Genomic DNA, 12,773 nt, shown 5'->3' with positions numbered 1-12,773 from the left:
AGCTGTCTGAGCGGTACAGGTCTAGGAATTTAATTAAAACCCTCCACAGCTACAGTCAAAGTTTTCACAGCTCACTGTACCTGACAGGAAGCAGGGAGGGAGATACTGACATGAAGCACGATTGATGTTTGCAAAAAACTAACTATAAATGAAGCCCAACAAACTCGATACAAAGCATGATGTATTCTCTTTTGCTGGATTTCAGTCTCACTGAATTGATCTATTCAGATCAATTAAAATCCAATTTACTGACTGTTTATTTTGTTATTATGGTATCTGTCTGAAAGGCTGTGATTCTACCTCAAATGGTAAAAAAGTTTTTTTTTTTTTAAGTAAAAGCACTACAGTTGCAAGCTGCAAACAATAAGCTTTGTATTTAGAGCCAGTGAATATAAAGCTAGGAGATTTTCTTTGACTGTGTACTAGGGATGCCACAATTGTTGATTTTGAACAAAAGCATATGTTACACCACTGAAGTGAATTGTTGACTAAATGAATAATTGAATCCCTTCTGCATACCAGATTCTTTACATTGAAAGTTTCAAACACAAGAGCTAAATTTAAGTAAAGACTTATTTATTGTTTTATTACATTACACCAGAATTACTATAGGCCGACTGAAATGTTTTTCTTCATTTTTAATCGCTTATTAGCAAATAAAAATAAGGATCTTTCTAAATTTTTAGTTTTATGCGGTTGATTTGCAATACACATCATCTCCTATATCAAACATAAACAAAACCGTGACCCAACAATTGAGGTTTGAATGGAACCATGGGAACCATCCCCAGTATTTACACTGCTGCTATGGACTAAATAGACCCCAAAGTGCTTTTGTCAAACAGACAAGACAAATTACACTCAAAAAAGATGAACTTTTAAACATTTTTTGTCTGCTTGTAACATAACAAAATCATAAAAAAGCATGTTGTCTCTAAAACAGCCAAAAATGGTTTACATTAAAATTTTCAGTTAGGTTTTTTTAAATGTTCCAAAGACTAAATGTTAAAAATAGATCTTTCCGCTTGTACTAAACACCCACCCTGAGCTTTTTGGAGACACTCATTCTAGGCTCCAGTTTTAGCAAAGCATCACCCCAGAATGGTGAGGTGATGCTTTGACATGTCAAAAATGCTGCAGTGCAAAGAAGCTGTGAAGTGCTTGGTTGGAACTATAAAGTATGCAAACCCTGCTTGTAAAACATTTGCACTTTGATGTAAATGGGATAAATTGTTGGCACAATGACAGACTTGATGCAGCTAAAGAAAATATCTCATAGGATGAACAAAGCAGAAAAAAAATCTAATTTGAAAAATCTGTCCTCCTTAAATCTGATGGTCAGACTGAATGTGGTTTGATGAATCCGAGTATTTTTTTTCTTGTCCAAAATTAGAGCTTGGGTGTCTACGCTGAGACTTGAAGGTCATGAGTTCAAATCCAGGTCAAGTAATACCAAAGACTATAAATGGGACCCACTGCCTCCCTGCTTGACATTCAGCATTAACGGGTTGAACTGGGTTAAACCACCAAATGAATCCTGAGCACAGCTGTGTCTGCAGCTCACCGCACCTCTAGGTGCGTGACAACAAACAGGACTTTATCTTTAAAGTTACACCGGTTCTTTTGTCAAACAAGCAAACAAATTCCCATTTGCCCCGATGTAAAATGTCTCAACATTAAAACAGGAATTCATACAGAAATAGCCTAGTTTGAAAAGATAAACGGCTGGTTGGCTCAGTTGGCTGGGTGTAGGACTGGCCCGCAGGAAACCCAAGGTTTGCCTTCCAAGGTTCACAATGAACTAATTCTAGTGTGGGTCATTTGGCGTTTAAAAAAAAACGGTCCGCCAAACCACCCGTGCGAGCTGTGGCATCCCTGACAGGATGTGACGAAACATGAACAACAGCCTAGTTTCAAAAGCTTTCTTTTCATGAAAATCTTTCTGGAAGTTCATTATTAGAAACCCCTTTTTTTTATTAGCATTTGAAATTTAAATTGTGCCAAAATGCCATTTTGATCGCCAAATGACCATCAGACTCTCAACTCTACAAATTTGTGCCAATTACTGACAGCCTTCTTTCTTTCCCATTTTCACAAAGGTTGGAACGACATGACTGAGGAAGATGGCAATCTTCAGAACTGCACAGAACTGACAACCTGGCTTCAAACCACTGACCAAGAATTGACAGTACACATCTGCTGCCCATCTAGTCTCTGGCTTAGATTTCAAAATGTTTTATTCTTTTCCAAGATAACTCTTATACTTATTTTGTTATTATTCATTCATTCATCTTCTTCCGTTTATTCCCTGCCGGAGCCCATCTCGGCCTCTTGTGGGCAAAAGCAGGGGGCACCCTAGACACGTCGTCAGTCTGTCGCAGGGTACAGTGTCCACATTCACACACCCACACACTCTCACATTCACACATAGGGACAATTTAGATTAACCAATTAACCTATGAAGCATCTTTTTGGACAGTGGGAGGAAGCCGGAATCCCCGGAGAAAACCCACACATGCACGGGGAGAATAAGCAAACTCCACACAGAAAGGTCCCCCAAGAAGGCCCCCGGTTCAAGTCCCCCAGCTGCTGTGAGACATGAGCACTAACCACTGGGCCATCATGCAGCCGAATTTATGATTATAATGATGATGATGATTATTGTTATTATTATTATGGATTTGTTTTTTGTGCACTTTTCCAGACACCTAAAGCGCTTACAATGTGTCCATTATTCATTCACTTCTCATTCATACTTGGTGATGGTAAGCTACCAATGCAGCCACAGTTGCCCTGCGACATGCACAGGATTTTAGAGGGGCAGAGGCTCAAAGTCAGAAGAGGGCAGCAAAAAATAAATGTTTTTGTCCTTTAAACAATACAGGATGGAGTAAAATAAAAATAAAAACACTAATAGATAAATACTGTAGCTACTGTAGGTGACAGTGATACAATTCTTATTTCTTTTACTAAAACAGGTTATTGTGAGCATGAGTCTTAGACTTGGAAGACATCAAAGCAACAAAACACTGGAGGCTACTTATGTTGTCTCAGTGTGCTGCAAGCATAATCAACATGAATCACGTTTAATCCAGATGTTAATATTTACTTTTATCTCCAGAATAAAAAGCAGTGTAAATATTTAATGTTATTTTACTGTTGCTGGGAGGATTTTGGTGTTTAGTTCAGTTTTTCAGTGATGTTTTTGGTCATGTTTTGTCCTTTATCAGTCATTCCTGATTCTTGTTACTCATCCACAGCTGTTTTCAGTTCTGTTAACATTTTTTCTTGTTTCTCTAACAGAAATGTAATAATGTTAATACAAAAAGAAACAAGTGTCCAAGCCCCCCTAGGTGGGCCATCATAGGGCACACCCCTACCTATGATGGCAATGCCTGGCGGGTTAATCATATGCACCAATGGAGCCACACTGGAGGGAGGGTGAGGTGTCTTGCCCAAGGACACAACGACAGTTGACTGGGGGTAGCAGGGATTGAATTGCTGATCCTTTGATCATTGGCCGACCTGCTCAATCATCTGAACCACTGCTGCCCAACACAATCAACACAGATTCAGAGAATCCATACTCTATTTCCTCACTCCTCGATGTGTAGACCTTCACACCTACTGCTGGTTTTGTGTGATGCATGTAGAACCTTAAAATAAACACACATCGCTCACCCAACAGCAGCAATTTGTAGGCCTTAAGCACCATCAAAGAAAAATCTAAGGCTGACTGCGTAGACAGCCAAATCTCTGTGGACTTTGCAGAGACATAGAGATGCACATCTGGCTCCCACAAACCGATCCTTGTCCTTTAACACCAAAGATTATCGCTGTTTCTTGCTGTTTGTTGGATTTTTTATGTCTTACACCTCTGTGTGACCTTGCCTTTCCTTGCAGGGCAAAAGCAATATAAGCCGTGTGTGTTGATGCGCAGGACACAGAAGAAGTTTGGACAAAGTGTGATATTATTTTAATGGAAAAAAAACGTAGCCAATTTCAGGAGCAGAAAGGAATTTAAATTAATCAGAATAATCTCTGAATTTTCCTTTAGTCTTAATTGACTTATGGTTTAGGTAGAATTATTTTAATTTGTTGGTGAATTGTGAACTGAGGTGAACAATTTGCATGAATCCAAACAGAGCTGCAATACTCACCATTTATTCTTTCACAAATACAACAATGAATGACAGAAACTCTTTTTGTAAACTCACATTTAAAATATCTACATTAAAAATAGAGGAAGAGATAAGTTTTTTTTTAACAAATCTATAAACTAATGCCAAGGAAATCCCAGGTAAACAAAACCATCTAAAATTAAAAGTCCCTATGTCACTTGATTCCCTCAATGTGAAATATATACCATCAATTTTTGTACAATAGTACCATACTATTATAAAAAGCATTTCTGATGTTGGAGAGAGGCAGCTGGGGAAAGCTCCTGGCTTTCACAGTCCACAGAGGCCACACATCAAAAACCAAGCCCACACATAAAGCCTGGCATTGATTAATACCCAGGCATCTCCTTGGCCACATTCATGTTGTCACAGTGTCCTTTTGTACTTGCTGCCAGCGCTTAAGTAGAGGAGAAAAACATCTTCCTGTCTTTATTTGTCTGCCTCTTCATGAGACCATTTCCCGTGAATAGTACATAAATTAGACACATTGATGCCGGGATGCCATATAGTTATAGACTATATGGCAGAGAATAAGGCAGAGAATCAGAAGTCACGTTGAGGTGATATGAGAATATCACAACTGTCCTTACGGTTGGACAAGGGCTGTCTGCAGGCGAAAAATTGACTTTCCATTGGAAGTGGCTACTTAAAGGTCTGTTGCAGATGGGGGGTGAACATACAGTAGCTTTATAAACACGCCATTCTGTTGTTTTGCATGTTTACTTTTCTCTAAACCAAAAAAAATTGGTGTACAAAGAAACTACATTTTGGCTCCTACATGGGGGATCAAAAACATTAAATGAGCACATAAAAGCAACAAAAAACTACTTTGAGATTCATTACTGTTGCTAACACATGTAAATAGTTACCAAAAGGGAGGATTTTTGTGGACAAGCAGTCAGATACCTAAATATAAGAACCTTTCTAAATGAACAGGGCTTCTTAGACAATTTCCAGGTTTTCTGTGACTCCGTTGGGACCTTTTTTGTGGGTCATTGGTTCCCCCACGTGTAGTTTACATCTTTTACTGAAAACTAGAGATTTAATGTGAATATACTAGGACTGTGGTAGAACAGCAAATTCCACAAAGTGTACAAATAGGTCACTAACAGTATTTCTATAGGAAGAAAATATATGCTTTTAATATTTTCTACATGAGCTCTAAAAAACAGGATTGATGCCTCTTTCACTCCATTTATAGGACTCTATAGTCCAATTCGTTAAAAAACCGAATTCATGTCAGATTCTTGGACAAATTATGCACATTCATTTTACATATGGACCTAAAGCACAAGCTTAAATCTTTTTTGAGGTGGGCATGCATAAGACTGCGTGAGCGCAGCAGAGAGTAAATATTGTGCTGAAATCCTTCTAAGAAAAAAACATAATGCCATGGAATGAGCAGTTCTAGCAGTTCTGCTAGAATGTGCTGTTAGGCAGAGTATTTTCTTACAACCACAGGGCAAAGTTAGAAGAGTTTGCAAACTATTTTTTCAATCTAAACGGAAAGCAAAGTTAATAAGATGCTCTTTTGCGCAGAAGCATTTCTTTATGTCTAGACATTAAAAATGTGCCAGACAAGAAGGAAAGGTTTTCAATTAACTGCTATTTAAGTTCATGAAGGCATCAATCTTAAGTTATTTCTTAAAGCAATTCCACAAGATCGTTTCGAGGTGCAATTTGAGCTTTAATTACCTTAATTAAATCCACCAGAACTGGTAAATGTGTTTATTTTTTTACCTTCCAAACCTCAATTACAGATCCTGTAAATGTTCAGGTAAACTAAATAGCTAAACACAGAGGGGGAGCAAACAGTAATGAGAAAAAAAGCACCAGATTCTCTAATGAGGTTCTGAAAGCAAACATTTACACCCGGAAGAATTTTTTTCCCCTCGTTGAATTTAAAATATCCTCTTAAATCTAATTCTTTGACTCTAATCTTTGAAGCTCTTTAAAAAATGCTTTACAGAAAAGAAAGAAAAAAAAAGGACATATTGGCATTTCATTTTCAATTTCTTTTTTCTGTTTTGGTCTGCTGAAACTTGTCAGGGATTTTTTTTCTTTTCAATAATACATACTTTTCATACTTTCACCTTTTGTTTCCCTGAATATTCAATATAATATAGTTGAGGAGGGTGGTGTAAATTTATTATAAAGTAGTTAATGTTGGTATTTTAGAGTCAACAATGTATAAAGTCATTGCATGAACATACATAAAGAATGCAAATACATTTTCTAATTTACGAGTTCAAAGTCAATCCCAGTTTCACAAAAAGTTTTTTTATACATAAATAAAGCAGATTGACCACCTAAATCTGCTTTGTACATGAATGAATCATTTACTCTGACTTCTAAACAAACACTTAGGAGATTTGCCACTTACTGAGTTATGGAAGCACAGGTATCTTTCAGGTTAAGACAGATGGAGCAAGCCAATTACTTGTTTCAAGGTTTTTCTCCAATGCTGCCTATTTTAAAGGTGTCTTTGCCCCCTTAGGGAAAGAAAAGGTTCAGAAAAATTGCAGAAAAATGCATTAATAATTCAGTCAACTGCTTGTGGCAAAATAGGCGGGTCAATTTTTGTCCCTTAAAGGTCTACACATCAAGACACTTCCTCTGTGTCCCATCTGACATATTCATTGTAGTGTGATTAAGATAGATTAGCACACTGCTGATTAACAGGGATATGTCCTATAGACTAAAGAAATTGCAGCATGAAAAAATGTTAATGAACAAGCTCCTGAAGCAGTTAAATAGATTACAAAAACAAGTTAATATAAAGTATTTTGTAAATAAAGTACACAAGATGCATGTGCTTTTAAAATATATAAAAGTTAAAACATTAATATCAAAACTCTTCAGTGGGTTTGCAGATTCCATATTTCAGTCTGGGTTGACTCACAGTCTATTTGCTTCAAGAACTGCAAGCTAAATGCCAAATCTCCTTGCAAATTAGGGAGCAGCTGAAAGATAGAAAAAGTATAATATCAAAACACTGATTAGACAGTTGTGTCCAAGTGCACTGGAAAGGTTATGTCGGGATCCAGTAATTGGCTGATGGGGCAGTCTAACGCAGTTCACAAAAATCTTTCCCTCTGCTTTGACACAACCAAAAATGCCAGATGGCCACCCTCCTCTGCAAGCCCGCCTTTGGAAAAAATTCCACTCAAATTCTGCAAAAGAGTTCAAAAATTATATGTTCTAATGAGTAGATTCCCAGGCAGACATTGCGTTTAATCGTTTAACAAGCTTTAATTAATGAGAAAAAAGACACGTGTTGAGTTATCTATGTATGTTGGGAAAATACTTTGGCAGGAAAACTCCAGAGAATCTTACTGCAGACATGAAATGAAACAGCAATATGTTCATGTGCTATCCTAAAAACTATCAATTATTGGGTAGGGAAAGCAATCTATAGGTGATGTACAGGTGTGAATCCTTGCTATGGTAGACACCATCTCAAGAGGCTCCAACTTCAGTGACCTTAAGTGCAAACATCAGATATGTCCTAAAGGAAGGTTTTCTAGGTTTGAAAAAGCAAAACTGGAAAAGCAGAAGAAGGAGAAACAAGAAACACGTCTGTCCCAATCACACACTATTTTTAAACACTTCCAGTTAGGTTGTGAAAAAATACTTTAAACATTAAAAAATACACATAAACCAACAAAGGTTGTGTTCAAAACCAATAAAATTGAATAATAATAGCTTCAATTAAATCATATAGAATATGACAAAATTTGGTCCCACACATCAAAAGTCCCAGTTCAATCATCTTTTGATCTATTTTAAAAGCGTTCAAGTGGTGTTTTATTTATGGTTATGCTGTTTTTGGTCAAATTGAAAAAACTTTTGTTTTTTTAGGACATATTTCCTGCAGGAATTCGGTTCAGAGTTGTTGGCCGAACTCTTGTTGTTGGCACAAAGTAAGCTTCCCTCATTTCCCATCATTCATCTGTTCACATTCACTGCCGTTCCAGAGGCTTCTCCTTCCGTTAGCTTACAGCCCCTCACAACCGTAACCTATCGGTGGAACAAAAATAGCGAGTAAAATTGGAGTTATCCACCCGTACAGTTGTGAGCCAGATGCCAGCTTGAAAGAGGAAAACATAGCACCTGGTTGTCTACATGCAGATGCATCAGAATGGAGTGGAGCAGGGAGCTTGTGGCCTGTTGATTGTAGATTTTACATTTATTCATTTATTCATTCATTCATTTTCTATTCCATTTTATCCCTTTCGGGGTCACGGGGCTGCCGGAGCCTATCACGGCCACTTGCAGGCGAAAGCAGGGGGCACCCTAGACAGGTCGTCAGTCTGTCGCTGGTTTATAGTTTACATATCTAATGTATTTTTAAAGGGCACTTTCATCTGCCCCTGTTTCATCACAATTTAAATAAAGAAATACTCAGAAACGCTTAATTTTCTTTCTTCTGTCTTCCAGCATGCAAAAAATTATAAAAGAACATGTTAAAAACACCAAAAACGATTAAGTTATGAAAGTTTAGGTTAAGAAAACTCAGGTTATAATAATAAAAATGTTTAATAACTTTCAAAAATCAGCCGCTATTATCTTGTAAAATAAGTTGGGCTTTCACACAAGATATGAAGTTCAGTGGTCAGTTTCCAAACAATTCCGTCAACGATATTTGGCCTTAAATGGGACACATATCAAGATAGAGACCTGGAAAATGTGGAATTTCGTATTTAATTATACTTTTATAATTTTTGATTATGGATTTACTGGGTTCTTTATATACAGGAACATTGTGTGTGTGTTGTAATAATGACTGTGCTCGCTTGCTGCAAAATGAACAAGCGAACCAGCATGAATTACCATTTAAGGGCATGGAAGTGCTGAAAGCTGTTTCTGTTTTTTGTCTGTGCTGAATGGCTTATTGAACAGAAAGGAAACATCTGTAGGGATGCAGACCCAACTGTCCTTCACAACAGAAAGTGCTGGGGCCTCATTTATAAACGTTGCGTACGCACAAAAGAAGGCGTACGCCACTCTCTACGCAATAGTTGAGATTTATAAAAAGCAAACTTGACGGGAAAATGTGCGGTCCTTCACGCAAGCTCTGACCCAGGCGTACGCACAAAAACGGGTGATATGAGAAACGGCGACACCGTCGGCAGATGGAAGAAACACGTGAAAGTGAAAATGAAAATGACAATACTGCCTCTCAGAAATAACATGAAGACTTCACAAAGCAAGTCTTACAATTAACAGCCTACACGAACTCCCGTTTGATCGATCAGCAGTGAAACAAACAAAAAAAAATCAAACGAAAATTACAACAGAAATTCAAATGAACACATATTTGCAAAAAGAAAAGTGAAATATTTTCTGCAATATTGGCATGTTGTGCAATTCATCCTCATAAATAATATATTTAACAGAACGAAATAATGTACAAAACTGATATTCTCGTCAGTGTGTCCGTCTGGCGGAGCAGATAGGTGCGGACGGACGGACAGATGTACTTATTGTCCACTGGGGAAAGTTGTTTTCATATTAAAACATTTCTTCATAAGCTATGGAATTATGGTATTCGTGCATATGCCGTTAGTTTGTTTTATTTTTGATAAAACAATGTATGGCGTATGTCTCAACCATTCAGAAAGCCACAAGAAATTACATTTGCGCGGAACACTTTCCCATTTCCACGTGGATTATTACCGACATCTGTAGCTTGTCAGATGTAATTAAATGGAGGGAAATAAAATGCCCCATCACAATGCGTAATGACGCACAATGGCTGATCTTAGAAGATGTGGCAAATGGAAGAATTCAGAGTGAACGCATCTTTAGACAGCAAGAAGACTTGCTGGAAAATGAGGACGAGTGGCTTCTGAGCCGGTTCCGACTTCCTTGAGCCGTCCTTTTGGACCTCTGCGGGCTTTTGGGCCCGGCGTTACAGAGGAGCACTCGGAGGAACCACGCGTGTCACCCAGTGCATGCATCTGGCGCTCCGGTCCCCCCGGTCCCCCCCTCCCTCCCTCCCTCCCTCCCATGGAGCGCTGTAGCCTCACAACCTCGGACCGGCCACCGTTCGCCACTCACGTGCCTTTTTGGCATTAGTAATGCCCACACTGTGCCCTCCAAACAACACTTTTCTCCTCTTTTCCACCTCGCCAACGATAACTTCTACTTCACATTGAGTGAAGTCACGTATTTTTGATTTCCTCTCTGTGTTTGCCATGGTTTCGCAATCAATGAATATTCATTTGTGGGCGTTTCACGGACTATTTATGGGCAACTATAGGCGTGTCATGGGGCCGCAAAAGCTGCGCTGCATTTAGAATCGGTTGTGATTTATTAAGGGAAAGATGTGTAGGATGTGCGTGCGCACGGTTTTATAAATCCGAATATTTCTGTGCGTACGCACGTCCTATGTTTCATCCGTACGCCACTTCTGACGCAAGTCCTACGCAAAGTTTTATAAATGAGGCCCCTGGTCTCTTAATCTCGTGCTTGTCCGGACAGACATAGAGCCATTGTATGACTTCATTTACACATGTTATTCTTTTGGATAGTAAAAACTGCTTGCCATGAGGGGGGAGCTCAGAGCAGCGCAGATCAGAGCAGAAGCGGAGCACTTCTTTTCTGCAGACGCCCCTGGCTCTTCCTTTGCAAAGGTTTGAAACTTCATGCAGACTCTTGTGTGATTTTTCTTTTCCCACTGCACATTAGGTTTTTGGTGTCCTTAACCATCCGAATCTGACTGGAAATAAACGCAAAGTTTAATTTACTGTGTCGTGCAGTTGCAGATGTTCTTCTATTCTTTTGTGGTGCTGCGCTGTTGAACCTGAAGGTCACTTTGATTTTGTTTGAATATCCCTTTTGCTATTTGGATGTCTTTTTTGCTGCTACAGACAAAATAATTGCCCCATCGTGGGATGAATAAAGTCTTATCTTATCTTATCTTATCTTATCTTATCTTATCTTATCTTATCTTATCTTATCTTATCTTATCTTATCTTATCTTATATTAAAGTAAATTGCAGGTATATAAGACATAAAATATATAAAAAGACACAATCTTTTGTTCCAACAGTCTCTTCAATGATTTAAAATACTTTAAAAATATCACAAGAAAGCTACAGGCATCCTATTCATTCCTGACATGAAGAGAAATGTACTTAATATCTCTACAAACACCTAATGCACCTAACATATTTTAAACCTGTGACTGAACATACATGTAACATCAAGTTATTATTTTTAGCCATGTTTTGCTTGAATCTATGAGCAGAAAACCTTGCTCCTCTGGTTTTAACAATAAACTCAGGGTATGGTCTGGACTGATCTGTGCTCCTGTATTTATACTGCTCAGGGCAGCTCCAGTGATTACAATTAAGCAGCTCTTATCCCTGGACATAATCAAGGCACAACAGAATGTTGAGGGTGGGGCTAATCCTTCTGTGACACACAGACCTATAGCCCGGGAGTGAAGCAAGAGAGGTGAGAGGCAGGGAGATATGTCTGTGTTTTAAAGCCAAAAGTGAGGACGCATCCAGTAAATGTCTGGGTTTTTGAATCTGTGCGTGCGCAGGATGCAGAAGAGGATGTATATGGGGTAGCTATTTTAAGGACAGAAATAGGGAGGACAGAACAGGGAGCAAGTTTGGGAATATTGAGTAGAGGATTTGAATCAGAGCTCTTTTATAATGCAGTGCTCGTCAGAGGGATGGTGTAAGAATAGGATAGTGGATTATCAGCATTTGAGCATGTTATGAAGCTAAGGCCAGTTGATATTCTAATAACAACCTCAACTGAGAACCCAACAAGCGCGGGGGGTGGGGGGGTGGGGGGTGACGTGGAGAAAATCTGATTTAAAACCAATTTTGACACGAGCGTCATCATGTGTCTGCCGGAGCAGAGATGCCTCCGCTGACCTTGCAATGTAAGGACACATAACACACAGAAAACAAAATTAATCCCTCAGAGAATTTGACTCAAAATATTAGTAACTCACTGCAGCCTGGATACACTTGTCTGGATCCAAAGAACAACCATTCAAAAGCAAAGACTTCTGTCATATAAGTTTGAACTTTTGTGATAAAGAATTAGTTTACGTCCTAATTTGTTCATTCTTCTTCTAAGTCCACTGAGTCGAAAGCAGATATGGGGATACTGGACTCTACTCAACTACTGTAAGGTAATGGTGGGATACACCCTGGACAGTTTGCCAGTCTATCATAGTGCAATATCCTAGAGTTCTGAGTTATGTATTCAAGTTTTTGCCAAATAACAAATAGAACAATAGAAACATGATATATTTATGTTTTATTTCAGGAAAAACACACAATGGCAACAAATCATTTTAAACAGTGGCCCCAAACCCCCGGGCTGCAGACCAGTACTGGTCCGTGGGTCACTTGGTACCGGGCCGCAGGTTTATTTTCTGATACTGAAGGATGTTTTATTTTGGAAAAATACTGGGTTCTGTTCATCACATTCATCTGTCTTGACGCGTTACGTGACTTTAAGCAGCTGCTCCGACCGCTAAGTTAATAGCCCAAATCTAAAAAGCTAAAAAAACAAACAATATAACGTATTTGGAAAGTTTCTTCAGGGAGAAAAGAGCCA

At 38.6% G+C, this 12,773-nt stretch overlaps 2 protein-coding genes across 8 annotated transcripts in view; one reads left to right on the top strand and one right to left on the bottom strand.

Annotated features, from left to right (window-relative positions):
• The window catches only part of arvcf (ARVCF, delta catenin family member), a 265,429-nt gene that overhangs the window by 248,841 nt on the left and 3,815 nt on the right, over positions 1-12,773 (bottom strand). The window lies entirely within an intron of this gene.
• The window catches only part of tango2 (transport and golgi organization 2 homolog), a 32,372-nt gene continuing 30,308 nt past the window's right edge, over positions 10,710-12,773 (top strand). Inside the window, exon 1 of the mRNA XM_020706181.2 lies at positions 10,710-10,819. The gene's annotated coding sequence lies outside the window, so the exon portion shown is untranslated. The remainder of the gene's footprint in view (positions 10,820-12,773) is intronic.

The sequence above is a fragment of the Oryzias latipes genome, chromosome 9, assembly GCF_002234675.1.
Source record: "Oryzias latipes chromosome 9, ASM223467v1".
Classification (NCBI taxonomy): Eukaryota; Metazoa; Chordata; class Actinopteri; order Beloniformes; family Adrianichthyidae; genus Oryzias; species Oryzias latipes.
The sequence above is the reverse complement of the archived record's forward strand: the minus strand, read 5'-3'. Positions and strand labels throughout refer to the sequence as shown.